The 16297-nt window shown below is 37.4% G+C and overlaps 1 protein-coding gene across 4 annotated transcripts in view; it reads right to left on the bottom strand.

The window, feature by feature from the left end:
• LOC149918044 (uncharacterized) overlaps positions 1–11940 on the bottom strand; it is a 29844-nt gene extending 17904 nt beyond the window's left edge. For 3 of the 4 annotated variants that reach the window (XM_090138603.1, XM_090138606.1, XM_090138604.1), the window contains exons 1-2: positions 11700–11940; positions 67–189 (exon numbers count right to left, since the gene is read on the bottom strand). The gene's annotated coding sequence lies outside the window, so the exon portion shown is untranslated. Of the gene's footprint in view, positions 1–62; positions 190–11699 lie in introns of all 4 variants that reach the window. The other variant, XM_090138605.1, reaches the window with a different exon arrangement.
• Positions 11941–16297: the final 4357 nt, after the last annotated feature.

The following is a 16297-nucleotide window of genomic DNA, read 5'->3' as shown; positions in this document are numbered from 1 at the left end:
AGTGAGTCCTGAGGTGCCCTATTTTCCTGGCTAAATTCCAACTGGTTAAAAAAAAACATTACCTACTTGAGTCTCATTTGTAGCTTGAAGGTCATCTCGAGCCTCTGCACTGCAGTCTGCACTGGCGGAAGCATGATGTTTCTAATGTAGGTTTGATTCCTTTTCAGACAGTGAAGTAGCAACAAAAGCCTGAAACAGATTATCCAAATATTAATACTCTTACATAGCAAGTAGCTTTCTGACATAAACTTCACTGTGGCTTGGCAAACTTTGTACTAAAATGTCGTATTCACTTTTACAATAATTTTCTATATTTTTACAATTAGCATAAATATTTTTGCTCCCCCTCTGAATATATTCCTGTCAATAATCCAAGAAAGCAAAATAAATTAAGAAAACTAAACAAATGTAACTTACTGTTTGTAGTAGAAAATCTAATGGAATATTTCCTTGCTGCTAACAAAGCTTAAAATCAATTAAATACACGATGTTTCTATATAAATACATTGCACTTTAGATGCTGCAAAATGAAAACCGATATCAGAATTTCAGCATCGATGAAGTGGAAGTTACAGTATTCCATATTCTCAGAAAGAAATGCTTTGCAGAAACTCTGAATACCTTTTCTCTTCGTTGGGCACTAGAGGTCACCAGTGGTACAGACACGAGGAACAGGATTGGTTTCACGATCCTCAGCAGCACAGACGGAGGCCTTGCCCTCTCCTGTGACTTTGATTTAAGTTGTTACTGGAAGTCCTTTGGCATCTCAGTTTTTCTAAGAGTGAGATTATACTATTTCTTTCAAGCCCCATCTGCCTCAGATGTATAACTATGTATCTATCTGAAAGGGATGTTGCCTCTTGAAAATATGATTTATTCGTGCCTCTGATACTTGAGAGTTCCTTGGCTGATACCTGCTGTATTTGAGCTCTGAGTAATGTTGTTGAGACAGAACCACAGAACACCCAGCAGAAACACATGTTGCTTCAAATGAAACAGCATGGCCCATTTCAAGGAAGAAACAGTGCTTCTTTACTGTTTCCATGTGTGGTGTGTGAAGGGTTCACTGAAGCAGAACGTTCAAGAACACCAATTGCATTTTTTGAGAAAGAGACCACACCATCTTTTAATACATTCAGACTTTCAGTTTCTGAGTGACGCTATGACAAAAGCCCCCCAAGTCCTCATGCTTTCAACAGGCTCAGAAATGCTCAGCAATCCTTAGATTTCTTTTAACCTCTAGAAGATGCAAATTTACCTAAAAATTTTTATCAGCTGAATTTAACAACTGTCAAACTTACATACTCTATCGGCTATTTATATAGTGCTTGATACAAATAACATCTGAAATATGAAGCAGAGGGTTTTTTTTTTTTTTTTTTTTTTTCAATGATTAATTTTATAAAAGCACTGAAGTGCTAAAACGTAATAAACATACTACTGCAATTACAGAGATGGACTATAATCAAACAGCACCACCTAACTGAAAGTCTTCTTGGAACACTGAAAGTTCTGCCCATTTTAAATATCAACACAAAGATTGCTCTGTCAAAAGATTTCATAAAATTTTGGACATTAAACTTGTCACAGATTGAAACTTTGGTAAAAAGTCTATTGAAACTCAAAGCCCTGAAACCTGCATTAAGTAGCAATACCACAAAGCATTTTTTCATGCTTGCTTTCTTCACCTACGTTTCATCTAACTTTGAAGTGCTTTTACTTTGAGGTACACAACCTAAAGAATTTTTAAAGCTAAGCAAAGTTAAAAATTAGGCAGGCAGAAGAAATCTTACCCTTGAAAGAAGTAAAAACAACTGGACACTGTATGCTACATATTTTCACTACTTTGTTTAAAATACCATATTCAGATCTGTGTGTTTTTTATGAAGCTGTAAACATACAGGAAAGCATGAAAGTCACATTTTCCACTGCACCCGAGGAGATGTAAAATTACAGCTAAATATTGCATCTCCTAGACTTCTCTACAACCTTCTGAAAAGAACGTGAGAGCACATGTGTATATCATCCACATTATATACATCCTTGTATCAGCAAGACACAAAATAAGAACACTACAGTATACAAATTAACGTACTACTTATGATCAAAGACAACAGGGAAGACAGTTCAGCTCAGCAGGGAAGACTATGAAGGGGCTGTGTGAAGCTTTGTGAGTCAGGCTGTAGATCTGGGACACAGAACTCGGGGGAGGGTCTTGCAGGCTTCTACAGCTTCTTCCCATGGGCTTTTTGCCCTTTCTCATCCTCTCCCTTCTGCTAGCCAAGAGCAAATGTCATCTGAACATAACTGGAGCATAACGTGGTTTCACTTTAGCAGTGCCATGCCTGCACCCAACCCAAGGTTACTCTCACACATACGTAGGAGAGAGGATGAAATGCCAGCAACAACTGAGAACTATGTCTGCATGGGGACTTTGCCATGGGGAAAATCTAATTACTTTCTGCTACTTTTGTGCAATCCAACCATACAAAGTGTCAGTACGTGCCAATGAAGATATGGTCTTCATTGCCTGCAGTATTTATTTGTTAAGTCTGAACTGCATTTGTTTAAACAAATGTAATTTTTTCATTTAGTGCATTCATAAAAAGGCTGGTACCAGTGAAGAAAGAAAGTCACATGTTGGATTTTGAGATGCAGCTGTGCAACAACTCCACAACGTGTTAGATTTCTGCTGAAATGAGTTTCGTGCTGTCTGTACCCAGGCAGGGAAATCTGTGTCATGATGGTACAAATGCCGGTGCTGGCACAACACAGCAAGCACAGAAAGAATGGATGGGGCCAACTCATTTAGCAAAAGCCTGAATTCGTTTGACTGAAGAGTCATAACTGAACTGCAGCGTGTAGCTTATGAATATGCCCGTGAAAGATAGAAGTTAGCTTCAAAAGACGTGAAAATGGGCCCTAAATTTCACACCTCATATGAAAACATCTAAAGGTGCTGATATTCAAGACATACTACTCGACTCATCCCACAGTTCTGTGGATGTGGGTCTCAGCAGAGGGTAAAGGTATTAGCATATGAGCTGGGGCTATGTGGCTGGGTTTGAGGAACCAAGGGTTTTTATTTTGCTGATCTAATGGAAGCTTTTGACATTTTCACTGTAATAATTCTCAGCAGATTGCATATTTGTTGAATATGTGTAGGTCCTGGAAAAGCTCTTCTGTGTTTACATAAACCTACTATAAACAAGGCTCATTTACCTTCATCCACCCATCGTATAGCTCTGGAAATAGAGGAAGTAAATATTGGACCTGGCAAATATAGTATTTTATGCCTCTGGTCCCTTCCCATTTTCTTAACTTTCATCATCTTCCAAAATTATGCTTCTGTTTCAATTATTCAGTCGTTTTTTTTTTGTTTTTTTTTTTTTCCCTAAGAATGCCTGCTTGTTTAGAAAGCTCTGTTCAATTGAAAAATAGCATTCTGATTAGGGGAACATACACTTCAGCTGTGAAGCCACTGCAGTTAACTTGCAGACAGCCAAGAGCTGCACTTCTCAGACTCTTTCCTCCAAGTATCTGAAACAGCTAAAATCCTCACTTGTTTCCACAGTCAATCAAAATGTTTCCCAAGTCTTGGCCTTGCCTTACCTGTTTTTTTACTAATCTCACTGCATAAGTTCATTTATTCAGTCATTCATGGCTCCCTCAATAGTTTTTAAGTAGCTCCCCTCCATTGAGCCTGGGTCTGCGCTCAAGAAGGAGAGACCCATCAGCCTCAGCTCACAGAAACTGTGAGTTCTCTTCTCATGGTTCTTATGAATGAGAAGAATAAGAGCTCTGGCTCACTGAGTAAGTCAGTGTAACTTTTAGCTCACATGAATTACTCAAACTTGAGAACAGAGAACACATCTTTGCAGCATCAGGGAGGTGACAGAAGTGGCGTAGAGCTCCCAGTGTGCTTAGTCACAGACCTCAGCATACATCTCCAAAGAAAGTTGTTAAGGCTTTCCCCCCCGTCTTGTGCCATACTAGGAGTGAAGTTAACCATCATGGTTACCTTTGCTGCCAGAGTCAAGCCAGGAAGGTAAGTGCAGGCTGATATTTAGCTATCCTGAGACTGCAGTTGCTGGACTTCAACAGAAATCAACTTGTAAGGCAGAGACTGTTGGTGGGGGAAGGGACAGCGCTATATCCATGGCCACCCACTGCCTAGAAAAAGTCTGGCAACAGGGTTGTTATTCTTGTTCCATTGGCAATCATGGGACTTCTGCAAGACTTGATCCTAAATGAATGCATTTTTCTGACCCAGAGTCCTTTTATGTGGTTCGGTGTGGAAAAGTGCCATGGTATTTGTCACAAAAAGTCCTAGCTGGCTAATCTGTTTTTAGGATTGTTGATGGTTTATAAATTAGAATTATTAGTCAAACATTGCTGTATGTGTGAAAACTGCCAGTACAGACTGGGGCTGTAGGACCCACATGGAATCACCTTTGTATCTATGGCAAATTGTTCTGACAGAAGGAAAAGAAGGAAAGCAGAGCAAAACCAGAAGTGTACACGAGTGTTTACCACTGACTTGTATTTTAACATATCTTAGTTCTTGTGCTGTCCACATAACTTCTATTCATTATCACCAACAAAAGCTAACTTATTACATACTGAAGTCATACCAGGTCCCACATAAATATGCAATATGCTTTCTGGCTATATTAGAACATGGGCATGCTGACAATTTGAAGATTACAGAGATAAAACTAGATAAGTGTACTAGTTATCTTTTATTAGAGGACAAGTCAGTCAGTAGAGCATGGGCTTGCTGTTCCTGATATGGGATGCTTATCCTACAGCTGAGCTGACAGAGGCAAAAGGCAGTGAAGAATGCTTCCTAGGTGCATGTCCATAAATCCCAAACTAGGGAAGTTCTATTTCAGTCTATTGTCAGTAATAATGAGATAATGAAATACAGCTTGCACTACCACATGTCCATGTGTTGCTATGCTAACCTGCTTTTCATATGTAACACTGCCAGATTTTCATACTTATTTCATATTGCAAACTCATCTACCCAATTACCGTAAGTATAATCATCTATAAATATAAATATACAGTGCTAAATTCCATGAAAGATATATATATTTGAGCCTTCAACCTTAAGACATTCTCACTATTTTCAGTGTTTTAAGTCACAGACCCTCTAATTTTTTGTCATTCCAGAACTAGCTGAGTTTTGGAGCCCCCTTGCACATTTCCTGAACAGACCTTCTTGTATTAGAAATGTTCTTGCTGAGATGTAGCATTTGTGACAGTGACAAAAACAATTTAATTTCTCAAAAGTTTGTGAATTATTTTTGTGTTTTTCCTTGCCTCTAAAATTCAGAAATTGAAACTCAGAAATGGGAATATGTGGAAATAGAGAAGAAAAAGACAACGTTGGTTACTCCAGAAGCCTTGAAAGTAAACTGCTTTTGATTGCATGCTCTTTCAAAGGGAACGTGGATTGAGGATCTGTTGCAAGCATCATGTGAAAATCTGTTCCTTTGGCTATTGGTAACTAGCTGGATTTTTTTTTTTTCTTGTTTTTGCTTTTTTTTTTTGTAACAGATTCATAAGTTCTTTACGGATTTACTTTTTTTTTTTCCTCCCATATCCACAGAAAAACACATATCTTCAAAGCTTTGAATGACTGCCTTGACCTCCAGTTTTTCCGGTGATGGAATCCAAATTCTGTACATTCCACTCCTTTTCCAGGAATACTAACAATTAATACAATGTGCAAAACAAAGGACAAACATAAGGAACAAATGGGGGAAAAAACACCCTAACTCCCATTTACGCTAAGATAGAGCTAAACACCAAAGAGTAACTATGCTTGCTGTTCTTCCCATTCAATTTCATTTAAGAATCTACTAAATATATTTGCTTTGACTTGTGTTTCAGCCAAAGGATTTTACTCTTTTCTTTCACAAAGCAACCTGAAATGCTTGGTGTTTGGCAAAAGATATTAAAAAGATTAGAAACATTTGTATTATTCACACTTGCATTAGAGCAGGAAAGAGCAGCAGCTGCCTAGCACTGAAGTAAAAACGCTCCATTAAGCTTTCCATTTATTTGGGCATGCATATGTGTGTATGAAGTGCATGTATATTATGTACTGTATGTAATATACAATTCCTCCAGAGCATTTGATAAAGCTGCTGATAAAAGAAAGGCCAGAAAACTAAACGAACAACTTGTAGATCTGTTCTGGCAATTTTCCTTGTTAAAGAATGCTGGGCAACTTCTCATGAAGAGGAATACTGACACTATGACTCAAAGGGTTTGTGCTATCACCTCACTATGCAGAAACATACACTTCTTAAAATCCTTTTGTAGGAGAAGAAAAATCCTCAGACCTACTGAGGATACTACAAGATGTGCATGCATCTCTGATTGGAGATCAGACTTCCCTGGATTCCGGGGTAATGGAAGTCTTAATGGCTTTTTGGGGAAGAAATGAAGCGTTTTCTTTCCCTGCTAGTAATTGCTGTTTGTTTTTGTTTTAATCTCTAGCACTTGAATTACCCAAATAAGTTCACATAAAAGGAAAACAATGAAGAGTTAAGGTATCAATAGATTTTGGTATCAATATCTCTATATGGATGAAGAAATAGTAAAAAAGGTAGAAAGCAGTCACAGTGAACAAGTGAGTTTTCTCGTTGGAGGGTGATTGTCAAAGGACTGCTAGCCTTTAATTCATTTAAAGAACTAAGAAAAGGGGCAAATATTTTGCTGATTATGTAAATTTAGTCAAGGTAGCAGAAATGGGGTTTAACTGTAGAAATTCATACTGATTTCAATGACTGGCTCATAACATGGCAATGAGATTCAATGTTGACAATGTAAAATGATGCCCAGACAACAGAACAATCTTGATTTTTTTATTTAAAAGTACAATTTTTGAGCTGATGGTTAATACTCAGATTTGATTTTTTGTGATTGTCAACTTCTGCAATTTTTTGTTTAGAATAAACTCTTTTATGAAAACACCATGTCAGTGCTCAAAAATCAGATAGACCTTTAAGAGTTATTATCAAAAGAAACACACAGGGAATACATTTTAGAATATAATCATGCTATTGTATTATTCCAAGTGGAATCCCCAACATCTCTCAGGCTAACAGAAGAACTAGGAAAGTTTCATAGCAAGAAAACATTAGCTAGCAGGTTCAAAACAAACACAAGCACCTAGTATTTTGACAGCAGTATCTCCTGGATTCTAAAAGTAATTCTTTAGAAGAAAACTCTAGCTGTTATAAAGACAGCAATTCCATCCCTTGCACACAAAGTCCCTGGACCACAAATTGGTGGAGGCTGAGACAGTATTCTAATTAAGTAAAGCTGTATCTTTGCTCTTCCGCATCTCTAGACAGACACCAAAGTTAGCAATATGAGGAAATATACAGCAACTTAATAAAACTAAAGGTTCCTCTAAGTAGGATTGTTCCTATATTTGGTAGTTAAGCTTTTTCAGATGATAGAAAAGGTGTTAAGAGGAAGAACACACTTAACCAGTACAATTCTGGAATACTGACACACAACTAAGCCACTCTTAGCTTCTAAGACACCAACAAGCATTAAACTATTATGTTCTGCAGGTGCATCATTTAATGTCTCCCAGATAACATTCCTGTTTCCTTAATATCAAGCTTTTAAAGGACATGCATGTGTAGACTAGAACAAAACCTGCTGTATAAATAGGGGACAACAAGGTGTGAATTTCAGCTACTGTTGGGGTACCAACCTACTATGCATTCAACCCTGTAAGTGAACATGTTTTATCTTTATCTATAAGGATATATACAAAGGATACATACATAAAGATTGTACCTAACTGAGCATAAGGACTTGCGCATTTGCATCTTTTACAGGTAGGCTTTGAAAACAGCAGATATTTTTGAAGTGTTAACAGTGTGCAAACATGAGATTTTTTTATCACAAAACTTTATTTTATCTAAAAACAGTGAACAAGTAAAAACAAGAAACAAAAACGTAAAGTGATGAAAAAATGTGTACTCAGACTATAGGGATTTGCCCATCACGAACTGCCACTTACAATAATAGGTGGTACCTACCATGTAAATTTATTGAAGAACAAAAACAAACAGAGCCTATGAACTGTTTGCGGATGAACCTAAGATTTTAACGAACTTAAGATATTTCCTAAGTTTTTGTACTGTCCTCATTGGTTTAGTTTTCCCCAATTTAGCTCACCTTGGTTAGTCAGTCTAAGTTAACATCATTTTTTTTCTGTACTATGGACACAGGTTAAGTGTTAAGGTTAGAGGTGATTAACATACTCACATTTTTCCAAGTCTGACTAAGCCCAGCTGTTCTTCCCCCCCCCCCCTTTCCTTTCTCACCCTCTCTCCTCTTTTCATTTATAAGATTCTGTAAAATTTAAGTCAGATCCAGTGTGAAGAAACAAAAGGAATTTCATGACTGAACAGAAATACATTGCATCTGCAAGACAAATTACTAAATTTGCTATTAGTTGCAATTGGTTAAAAGCCATCGCTTCAGTCATGGTTTAATACTGTTTACAAGGAAAGGAGAGGAATGGTCAACATATGTTGTGGAAAGAATGAGTGACGCTGGTGGAATGGGTATCAGAGATCATGTACATTGCTCATCAACAAGACATCTGTTTTCAACTACAGAACTCTTATTCAAGATCTGCTGGATAAAGAACGATGATAACTAAGTACCTTTGCTACCTCTCATGACAGCCACATAATTTCTCTATATGTTGGTCCTGTATTCCTGTACTAGTAATGTATGTGTTTCACTGATGTCTAACTTGGTGTTACTGCTACAACATTTCAGCCATCAAGCTAGGTTAGGCCAACATAACAGGGGACATCACTGACCTAAGTCCAATTAATTTAAATACTGAAATTAGACTATGATAGATAAGCAGCATTAAATCTCTGAAGAGGAATTAACCCATAAGATCTTCTTCCCTATTTCGCTAAAAACAGTCCTTGTAAGATACTTCTTACAGTACAGCAGTCTGAATTTTATCCGCATAGTCGCTCAACTTGTTACCTGCTTCACAGGAACCTTACAAGCACAGAAAAATCAACTAAATATCCTTTGAAAGGACAGTCAGATGCAATGCAGACCAAATGCAAATAAGCAAAGTGTTTCTTTCAAAGATAATTCACTGTTATTGGGAGGGAGGGGATGTTTATATTGCAGTCTTACCCCCAAAAGGCCACCACATACAATGTTCCCATTGACTTTAACAGTCATAGTAGGCACAGATTTATGGTTGGGTGTAAGGACGTTTCAGTCTTCACCTCTTATTAGCACTTGTCTTTTGCTTCCTTGCCACAGCTTAAGCAGTCCCAGATGCTCTCCAGCTCTAAAGTCCCCCTCTAGTTCACATGAAACCAAAAAAAAAAAAAAAAAAGTATGTTGTGGAGTATATTGCATGCAGTAGAGATGGAGGTGAAGATATAGATTGTTGGTGAACAATGAACTAATGTGCAACTGATGCTCTAGTCTCACTGCTAGTATCGATGTAAAATCCAACCTTACTCAAATACACAAAAATTCTCTTAATGCTTTTACCACTACAAGTATCTTCAACAAAACTCAGACCATCTTTTAGTAAGAAATTACAGCAGTGAAGCTATAATGCATACTGATAGCTTGAGACATTTATAAATCCACAGAGATAAAAACTATTACAAACTTTCCTCTGCTTCAGGAATGAATTCAAAGCTACAGCAATTAGATTTGTTATAATTTCAATGATAAGGATTAATTAAACTATGAAGTCTTCCTGTAGCATAAAGAAATAAAGGCTAATGCCACTTTATTTAAATGCATTGGATTTACTTTATCCTAAAGATGTCACTTAAAAATACCATTTACATTGCTCTAAATCTAGAAGAGGTTCCTAGAAAATGTCTTTGGCAACAGTGACAGATTATAACACAGAAAAGTGGATATAGTTCTCTATGGAAAGAATATACCTTTCTCAGAGGTATTAAATTTTGAAGTTATGAATGATACTTTCCACAGTGCTGTGGTAAACAGGAATTTTAGCTTACTGTATTTAAGCTATAATTAAGGAAGATGGTTTAGCTGCTATGTGTCTTTCAATCTCAGCCAGAAGGACAAGATTCATATATAGATACACAACCAGCTCTCTAGTATTTTTCTTACTAGCCAAATGCCTCTCCCTTTTCTGGCAAACACACTCTGTCCTTTTTATTGTGGAGCCAAAGACTGTGCCTTTAGTATTACTATTAAGGTGCAATACAGGATGCAATTCGATAAGACGATGATATAAATGCACCAAATACCACTGGTATTCAGTTTTGAAACTCCTTTGATTTTTTCTAGTCAGTTCTCTACATCAATAAATAAAAGCCACAACAACAACAGAAAAAACCCTTTTTCTTACTCAACTGCCAGAGATCCCAGAATCTAGTTGATATCTGTTTCCAATTTGTCTTTGTGGAAAGGAGGCCAAAGAGTTGCTTTTCTTCCTTTTTGCAGAATGCAGCCAAAATGTAGTCTAACCTGGGTGCACCCACCCACACTCACCAGAATATGCATTCTAGCCATGACTCAAGTTAATAAATTTGATTAGCTCGTACAGTACTTCAAGCCAACAGCCCACAAAGCAGGTTCAACCAATACCTTTGCTTCACTCGCTGCTCTCAGCAGACCACCAAGGCTCTAGTTTGTATTTTTTAAACCTGGGTTAAATTGTGGCATAACCACAAACCATTGTATGCGATTAACAGCGGGGTTCCAATGACTGACTGACAAACAAAATCTTAGCACACTGAGTCTGCTTCTCCCAGTAGTAAACACATGTTATTAATGAAATGATTCTAACAGGCTACACAATTGGAAGCTTTTTTCTTGATTGACAGACTATGATTTTTCTAACAGGCTAAACAAAGAAGGCATAAAGAGTACACTTGTATTTTTTACTTTGTGAAGTAAAGGCATAACACCATTGAAATCATTTCTCCATTCAGTTATAACCTAATGGAATGCTTCTCTGGCCAATCACTGAATGATGGATTACCTCAATACATACTCTGTTACTCTAAACAGAAAGGAACAGTATTTTTACTAAGTCCTGCCATGCAATCTCTGCTGCTTTCTTTTCTCTGCTGTTCCACTCCTCTGTCATCACTAATGTAGCTTAGCATGAGTATTAGACAGTTTGACTGTGCTTCCCCACCTCAAACAAGGAGCGGATGAGCTACTTATCCAATACATCTCTAATAGCATAATTAATACCCTAATTGTCATCACAACTTTCAAGGCCCATAAATTAAACCTACAACAACTAAGCATGGGATTTAGCCACATATTCAGTAATTGTGCTTTTCAGGCACAGGTAATTAAGTAGTCTGCACTACTTCAGTCTCTGCCCTGTCTATTCATACATAGATCATTTGTCAGACTGGTGAGGACAGAGAGGAAGCTTTGGTCCATACTGCGGTCAAAGGACAAAAATGCAAGCTACACCCTAGTCTCAATCTGATGAAACTAAACCAACTAGTAGACAGTTCACCCATTCAGATTGCCACTGCATCCAGAGATGCTATTAGCATATATATATATATATAAAATCAATGAATAAACAGATGTTATAATTAAGGAATATACAAGAAAGTTAGGCTAAACAGATTATCACACTAAAGAAGAATGGATGGAAAGCTTACCTTTCTTCCGGGCTCACTGAGAAGACTCCAAGAGAAGCAATTTCCAAAAGAGATCCTTCTGCAGTGGCCATCAGCTCTTAAATAGGGTCTGGGAAAGGTGGAGCCAGGCTCTACTTGTGCTCCCAGGGCTGACTCTTTGCTCGCCTCAGGTGGTCAATCAGAGGTTCAGGCCATGATTCAGCAGTTCCCATGCAGCATATCATCAGTAACGTACATGCGTACACTTACGGTAAACTTGTTCCTGTGCTCAAAAAGAAGTTTTTTGGAATATTTGTCTTACACAGTCTGTCATTTTGTTAGAAAAAAAAAAAAAAAGATCAGTTTTCATACAATTCAATATTTCATTTCAAAGAAATAAGACGTGAATGCTGAAGTGAGACTTCTTCCATGTAAGAGGTATATCTGTAACATGTGAGTCACTGGTATTTCCATGCTCTGCTATTCTCCCAGGATGTGGCGTACAGCATGCTGAACTTCCTGTATTATTATGCTCAGGATAGAAAAGTGTTTGGTGGGTCCATTATTTATTACTGACCTCTCTCTTGGAGACTGATCTCACATCTGGCAATTTTGCACGCTTCTTGGGCAGAGAAGTTATTTATTTAGTTTTTATTTTGGAGGAGGAAACAGAGATGTAGAAAAGGAAAGACTAGATGAAATGAAACGCCAGCGGTGCAGCCAGTCAGGACTGCCAGACTTTGCTTTGCCTTACTCTCATAACCTATGAGTAATGACATAGGTGCCCTTCAAACAACCAATGAAGATCTTCCTGAATGATTCCTGTAGTCTGATATCTACTGCGAATTTATACACCCACTCTTGTTCTTACTCTTTCCTGTTCATATGGGAATATGATGCTTCTTCCTGTGCATCTATAAGAAGTAACCAAACTCAGAAAGACAGCTGTCTCACCACTGCTGCTCAACTCCTGTTTGTGGCTAGATAGTAGCTACAGGCTTAACTTAGAAGCTCTGTTCATATTCTGCTCCTGAGAATCTCTACTCCCAAGAAAAGGATAATTGCTCTCCAAAAGGAACTTCAAGGAAGGAGATATTTTTACCTGCTCAGTTACTTCTGCATTATCCTTTGTCTCCCTCATTAATAACAGAGTGACAAGAAAGACTCTTCTCACCTTCCACACAGAAAGGCTGAATGGCAAAACAATAGAAAATGATCCAGCTGTAAACTGCTTTAAACAGTGGCTTCGATTTCAGTCAAGGCACCTTTGAATCCTTCACAGAACAGTGTATTCTAAAGTAAGGTGACAATCCACACATTAAGCCTTAGAAGTTAACAAGTAATTGTCTTAAATCTTAAACTTGGTGAAATTAACTTCAAGGGGATTAGTGAAAACATTAGCTTAAATGAACTAGTATAAATGTTGACACTAATTTTCATTATTATATACTACAAATCATGCTAAAGGTAATCTGAGATATTGCCTACTAGGGAATCTCAAAGACTGAGGAGTGAGAATATGAAGTCTGTGCTTTACTGCTCCAGCTTGGCTGGCTGTGATGGGGACTTGACTCTCCTATCATAAAGCACAGGCACATCCTGTTGTCAATTAGACTCACCGGTATTCTGTGGAAGCAGCATTGAGCCCCTGGGATGTTATATAGTTTGTTTTGCTGTGTAAACAGTATGAAGTAATCCAGGCAGTGCAGGACACAGATGAACAGACAATTTGCAGCATACTAAGTAAAAGAATAAAGTCTGTGTGTGAGAGTTAGAGAATAAACAGTAACAACATCCCTGGGATATAATATCCACAGATCTGGGATCGTCAAAAGTATATACAGATGAAAGCTCAGGGACTAATTAAAATAAAGTATATCCATTCTTTTTTTGTCTGTGGATACAATGGAAGAACAAAGTGCAGGGAGAAAAAAAGTTATTCACTTTGATTCTAACAAACACTGAATACAGCTTCTGGATGGATTTTTTTCTTTGGACCTGATGCAGAACCCAATCAACTCTCTGAAATTTTTTGCCTATTCCTTGTTGTCAGAAAGCTTTGAATCAGGTTATAAAATCAAACCTTCATTCTGTATCTGTGTATTTATCTACATTGCGAATGTAAAGTACAAGGTTCTTAGAAATAATTTTAATTTGTGAAAGCCTCTTTTCTTTGAAAAAGCAGTCCTACACTGTATTAGAAAAACCCCTCTGTTCATGATACTAGCATAAACAAAATGGGATTGTAACATTTAAGAATGTGCTCCTAAATCTTTCTCTCTTTTCAGATGCACAAGCATGGGATATGCCGGAAGTTTAACATCTATTGGAGCTCATTGATCAAAGAAAAATTATCTGAATCTATGTTTATTAACAATGTTTGTGTTTAAATAAAACTTTCCACAGCACACAAACATCAAAATATCTCCTCCGGTCCCTTGGCGCTCATTGTTTATGGCACACAGTGCAGAATATGCCTTCCCACCCTCTCATTTATAAATAGTCCTTTACTGATGGTGGTTTTTTATTATCAGTTTTACAACAGAATGTCATTCTGACTTTGAAATTTCTAGATAACACTGCAGAAAAAAACTGCATGGTTTACTGTTTTGAACTGAAACTTGAGAACCAGGACTGCTGGTTTCTGGTCCTTTCTCAGTCAGCACTTTGTTGTGTGTCTATGGACAGGTTCCTCAATTTTCTTTGCTCTACATTTTTCTGCGTCTGCTATTTTCCATATCCTACACTCAATCTAACTTTGAGTGGGTGAAAGCAGTTTTCTGGAATTCTCTCTCATAGCTTACAATAGAATTGAAACTAATTTACTCATAGAAGGCAGGGATAGAAAAGATAATTTTTACTCAGGTGAGTTGTTTTGTAGAGAAAAGACTAGAGATCACACAGGAAAGAAAACCTAACCAGCAATGTGAAAATCCCCATGCACCGTTCAGTATATCCATGATGAGGTGTGGGAAAAGGAGATGTGGAGATGCATGGTAAAGAAAGAAATCCAGCAAAAAGAGAGAGACAAACATCCCAAAAGGTACAGTAAAAGTGTCCTTCCTCATAGAGCTAAATAAAGGAACATGTAATTCCCTATCTTTTACCTTCACGTGTTTTTTTTCCCATTAAAATATGGAAGAGGGAAAATAAAATTGGAATGGGGAATAAAAAAGGGTAGAAAAGTAGGACACCATAAGCAAAGATATTAATAGCCAGGTCAAAACACATGTATTGCTGAAGTACAGAAATGAGAGCCACTAACATGGGATTAGGGGTTGAGGAGAGATTCCTGACATTACGGGGAAGTATCCTTTAAAATTTATAGGGAATGTCCTCACTGTAAAACCCCAGTTTTCACAGTTCAAGTGCTAAAAGACACATCCCTCGAAGACTGGAGAGGAAACTCACAGAAAGGTTCAAAGTCAGATGACATGGACTCCCCTAGGGCCTGTCTAGCTGACTGCAGGCTGGGCCTCTATTAGGTGCACAGCACAATCCCAGGATAAGCTAGCAGTGCTGGCCCTTCTGGCTCCTGCTGGCTGGCTTCCTCCTACAGCCATGAACATCCCAAAACCAGCTGCCTGTGGCTACCGACTAGTTGCTTATCAGTTGATAGGATTCGGCAAGGAAGATGTTCTTGAAATTTTTGATAGCTGCAGACAGCCAGACAGCAACAGCTTGGTCATTTCTCTGACAGACAGCACTAAAATTACTTGATAGGAATTATCATCAGTGTTTAAGTTCTCTCTCTTCCCCTCACTCCTTCCTATCAAAAAGAAAATACCAGCTCGTCATTTGAGAAGGCCTTTGCAAAAACATTTGACATACAGTAGACATCTAGATTCAAGGACCTTCTGTTGTTTTTCAGTAGAGAAACTTTTGAGACCTCCTCAACAAACAACACTGCTGTAAAAACTGAAATCCTTGTCTTGCATCTCACATTTTATATAGAGATGGAAGTTTAGCCTTCTAGAAAAAAGTAAAAAAAAAAAAGAGTTACTATTCTACAAAAAATGAATTAATGAGGAAGGAGTGCACACAGATTCAAACTAAACTCATTTTTTTTTTTTAATATCACACAAATACTGCAGAAAATTAGATTATTTTATGATACTGCATAATGGATCAGCTGAACTGAATTTAAACTCAGGTCAGTAACAGAACTATATCCCATCAAGATGTCTGACATGTAATACCTCATTTTCTGCCTTACTACTACACTGTCTGTGAGAAAACATAAAACTAGTATCTTTGCAGACTGTACTATTAACATATTTTGAAAGTGTGTGGTATTAATTCATCAAAGAGGAAGCCAGAATTCTTATACAAAATACCATTCCATTTTAATCCTAATTAAAACAAGCTGAGCCCCAAAATTTTAAGAACCAATCAGGATCACTAACTGCAAAAAAAAAAAAAAAAATTGGAAATGTATTTAACAAAGATGTCCCTTGATCCCTTGACTCTCTTCTTCTTCTTTTTTTTTTTTTTTTTTAATAATTATTTACTCATAAAATTGAAAAATTCAAATTTTTGTCTGGTTCTACCTACTGTTGCATTGGATAACTTCCTGAAAATGAGAGTTATAGTCAGACAAATGGCTCCTTTACTTCAAAGCCACCTAGCAACCCAACTTT

This window comes from Phasianus colchicus, chromosome 4 (assembly GCF_987193195.1).
Source record: "Phasianus colchicus chromosome 4, bPhaCol1.hap1.1, whole genome shotgun sequence".
NCBI lineage: Eukaryota > Metazoa > Chordata > Aves > Galliformes > Phasianidae > Phasianus > Phasianus colchicus.
This window is presented reverse-complemented; position numbering and strand designations above follow the sequence as displayed.